A 5,198-nucleotide genomic window follows, 5' to 3' on the forward strand; every position below is an offset into this window, starting at 1 on the left:
AAAAAACTTAATGCCCCCAGTTGATCGAAATATTCTCCCAGTAATTATTCAGTTCGAGGGTATATAAAGACCCATCGGTTACCACGCGAGCAGTCGCCGTATTCCATATTTTCTTTTCTTCTTCTCAGAGTAATCTGCAACTTAGAAATTCTGAACAACGCTCCAGAAGTATAACTCGTTCGTCTACATAAATCAGTTAAACCAATTTTCAACCCATTAACCCGTCATTGGAGCCAATGTTTGTTCGATTTTCGTGAACTTTCTCGGTCGATTCGGGAGTCATTAAATTACTAGGCAATTTCTTGAACAGTTTCATTTTTTTTATTTAACTTTTTTTTATTATCTTGAACCTCGGTTGTGCGGGACATCTAAGTCAGATTCGGTGACTCATACTAAATTCTAACCTCGTTATTTCGGCCTGATTACCATCCGAAGGTTCGACTATCGACAATCTTTCATTCGAGAGTAGTTCTAAAATTAAATAAAGGTAAGGTGATTAGTGAACTTGCAAAAGAAGCAACCACACCAGCAGAACGTGGAACGCCTCCAATCTACTCGCCGCCACGCCACAGCAGCGAAAACCGGGAGCATCCGAGTGTATTGTCCAGCCACCACTGATCATTGTGATCGTCATCAAATTGTACATCTTCAACCTAATTATCAATAAACCAGCAAAGTAGTAAGTCCTGACATTTTTATTACTAATCTTAAGAACATACACTCTCCTCCTATCCATATCCATGCTCGGCACCAAATAACGTGGTCCCCGTTACCCGAGTAAAGGACTTCGGTGTCTTGACTCAAAATAAGGGTCTGAATTCTATGTTGTGTCATTTCGGACGTAACACCATACCTTTGATTGATTATCAATAGAATCGAGAATGTCTTCTTTTCTTCGTTCAAATTATCGATAATATGTTCATCGTCGGAACCGATTTCATATACAAATGTATCAATGTTATTCCGATGGTCTCTAAATCGTTTGAAAATTGGTCCATTTGGACCATTTGTAGCTGGCCAAGCAACTACTCTACATTTCGTAGCATCGACTATGACGTATGATGACGACAAGCAAGATATAATAAATCACGACTAATTTTTTTTTCTAGTAAAAGACAAGCATCTTTGTTGTCACCTCAAAAAAAAATGTATCTGTTTTGATTGAAATGGTTGATAAAAAAATAGATTTGAAAATGTAATTTAACAGTATGACAATTTACCAGTATTCGAAGCAGTTGATCGAAACACATTCCTTTAATATTATCGCAAATATTTCGATTCGTCAGGGCCTCAAATACAACTAAAGCTTGACTAATACTTGTGTTAAGAAATTTTCGCCATTTATTCCTCAAAAGTGTATCGAGAACCGTTCTGCTTCTGATATCTCTTGTCCTGTAGGTAGCATTTTCCCATTCCAGTAAACTGCGCAAGATTCGTCAATTTCTTCTTTTTTAATTGCACCGACAATTTCTTCTCTCTTAGAAACATGTGCATTGTGAATAGAAGAATAACTCACATTATATTTATCAATATCTAATTCCAGACTCACTATAACAGTTGCAATAATAAACATTGCATCTCAATCACTAGTTTCAGTGCAATCTGAAGTTGATACGTGTTCTGGAGTTAAAATATCGGTTTTTTTTTCTTTTTAGGAGGTACAGGGAGTTTGTCTTAAAAATCAGAATACATTCGTTTCAACCTAATGGAATTCGATGATAGACGACGAAAAATTGCTGGCATCGAATGTTGAGATAATTTCAAGTCTAAAATAGAGTTTTTTCAGCTTTAAATTAATAAGCACAATCGATTCAAAAATATTTTTAATTTTATTTTCAGCTTATATGATCTAGAAGCAAAAATATTCTTTAAATTAAGTTTCCGTTAATTTTCCTCAATGAAAATAAGATAAAATAATGTGTATTTTAAATTCATTGGTAACAGAGACTTTAATTTTATCATAGCATGGGGATTTTTGACTGCCCATGCTGGAGCTGCCAGAGTTGAACGATGGGACCCTACTTGGCCAGGCACTGGAGAACCTAGCTTTGGCACACCTGTATTAGCCCAAGATTAGGTATTCAGTCCTGGCTATCCCAATCATTACCCGAATCTGGGCCAGAACTGGGTTCCCCTATCTTGGCCATCCAATGACCCGCCAGACTTGGGCCAAGACTGGGTTCCTCTATCTTGGCTATTCAATACCAGCCAGGCTTGGGCCAAGGAATAAGATACCCGCGGATAATAAAGCCTGTCGGGTAATAGGGCCTCAGTGACAGAAATGATATTTAAGAAAACCGCCTCCGCTGAAGGCTATTCTAGAAGAAGGGTCTTACATAGAGATGTTACGACAAATTTATAGAGTCCCGATACCACGTTCTCTGTCTTCTATATTTCATCATCCATCATATGCTGTCGTAGCACAGAAGAAATTATAAAAAACAATCTAGTCTTCTGACTCTTACAAAGAATACTGATAATTTTAAGTGCTGTTGAGCAAAATAATCTAGTCTTCTGATTCTTAAAAAGTATTGTTGCTAAATTTAAGTGATAATTCATTTCTAATGCCAATTTTATTAAGTATACTTAAACTATTTCCGTTTGTTTAACCCGTAGGCCTTATTACCCTACCGTAATAAAATAAGGCCTATTCGTATGATTTTTGTAAGAGTATAATTTTTTTTTTGTTTATGGTAAAAATTACCATTACTTCATTACATTTTATAGCTAATGTATTGAAATAAAGGTTAATGATACATCTGATAATTAAATGCAATATTTTCGATTCTATTCAAAATCTCCCTTAGCTAGGCCTTATTACCCGCCGGTACCTCATTTAATTTTTAAGACTGATGTTTATATAGAAATGAATTTAGTACGTCACGATACGAAGAAAGCTTATTATTATTCATTTCATTTATTTTGAATCCAATTAAACAATTGAAAGTTTTATTACCTATTTTTTCACTCATTTTAATGACTGTAACCGCGCGATTCTGATTTTTTGACTTGAAAATCGAGCGCAAAATCTAACTGATTCTACGGTCATCTATTAGAACAATTAGATGTTAATTAACACTCCTCAGTCACTCGGGGCCGTGTCAGAGGCCCCCTAGATCGAATTTTATTTGAATTTAGACAGTGAGGTAGTTCCGCGTCTCCAAAATTAATATATAAAAGAGCCAGCAAACACTTGCTCGAGGACTTAGGCCCTGGCCTTCACTTGGAGTGGACTGATGACGCTTAGAGAGGTCCCTACTTTATCACCAAGATTCATAACAATTTATATGAGCCGGTCTAACGATAAGTTTTGTTATATCAAGTCATTTAGTCCAACAATCAGTTATATTTCGGTCAATCCGTTACCTGAACAATTCTATCTATCGAAACTTTTCTGATGTATTACACTAAATTATTAATTTTATTATAAGTAATATTTGTTTTCCTTCGATTTAATTAATTAAGGAAACTTTTCGACCCCTTCGCCTGGTTAAAGAAAAACCAAATTTGATTATTAAGTGAGTGTGGTGGTTTAGTATACAACATCTACCCGTGAGGATTTCACTGAAGAGGATCGACATGGAGGCCAAGGAGCCTGTGAGAATTTACCGAAGAGGATCGACATCGAGTCCAAGAAGCTCGCGACAAATCAGAGACCGATATCCCCAGTAAGCCCACGTACAACCAGATAAGTCTCGACAAATTATTCACAAACCTTTTCTCTCTCTTCAACGTAGCTCGAAATTTTATTACTGATTAATGTAATTCCAACTACGTCCAATAAATATTTGCGTGATCAAATTATAAATTAATTTACTGCTGGACGTTTATTTTCCAACTAATAAATTACAAAATAAAATTAATAAAAGGGGAAACTATTGTGTAAATAAAATTGGAATTTAGTTAAATAAAATTTGTAATATATAAATTGAGTCTCTTTGAACACATTTTCTGAGCACCAGCGTTACTTAGAATAAGTTATTTTCAGCCGCGTGTCCGGTCAGAACGAGTCGACCTACTCTTCAGATACACTTTTCCCGACATCAGAACCAGCAACAGAAAAATTCTAAATTAATATTTATAATAAAGAGTTAATCATTTATTGAATAAATTTATTCCGAAAAATTCTTTCAACTGCGGTTCGTGGTCATTTGACACGGAATAACCAGGGCCCACTGTTATAGACAGATAAAGTAGATCTAACCTTAAATCTAACAAAGTATACGTACAACGACGTCCCGCTGATCAATGCACACTTTGCTTTGTTCTTACTTTCGCAGGATTAGTACGCGAAAACGAAGAAAGCGTTGCAATTCAAGGGGGAATTTGTCGAACGCATTCAAGGTCGAGTGAAAGCTCAGTGGTAGTACCAGAGTAGTAGAAGTCAACAGGAATTAATCAGTATTATATGACAGAGTAACAATGAAACATCTTATATTTTTCGTATATATATATATATATATATATATATATATATATATTTCTCTATATTAGTGTGGCGCAAAGAAACAGACTATTTTTTTTTCGATCTCGCATGAAAATTTGTTTGTTTACGATATTTGAAGAAGCTTCTTCAAAAATCAGCTTGATAAAAAATTTTCAAGAGGTCGCTCACGAATTTCGAAAATATCAAAAATGATCGAAATTCCAATTTTCCATTTCAAATTTTTTTCTTTCTCGTGGCAGCAATGGTTTATATTTGTGAAATCATGATTACGCTGGAAATTTAAGCCTAAAGTTTAAATATTTAAACCTCGCTCAAGAATTTTAAATAATTTCGAGTGATGTCTTTTGGACGTTCTCGAGTGACCCTTGAATATTAACAACATAGCTTCTTGATTTTTTCACTATCAATTTGGATGACAATGAATGAAAATATAACCTGAGATATAAAAATAATAAGTTATTTATATACTTTTTTATTTTTTAATTCAATTTGTAGGTTTTTTCGCTTATTCAAAACTTACCAAATTTTATTGTTTAAGACTGCCCTGTATATTTTTAGTTATGCTAAAGTTATATTTTACTGAAATGATAATAATTAAGTTATAAAAAAATACATAGTATCAGTTAATATTCAAAATTCTTGAGCACCGTTTAAATATTTAAATTCTGAGCTGAAATTTTCAGCACAGTCATGATTTTACAAATATAAACTATTGTTGGCACGAGAAAGATAAAATTTAGAAATAATAAAT

The sequence above is a fragment of the Microplitis demolitor genome, chromosome 1 (assembly GCF_026212275.2).
Source record: "Microplitis demolitor isolate Queensland-Clemson2020A chromosome 1, iyMicDemo2.1a, whole genome shotgun sequence".
Lineage (NCBI taxonomy): Eukaryota > Metazoa > Arthropoda > Insecta > Hymenoptera > Braconidae > Microplitis > Microplitis demolitor.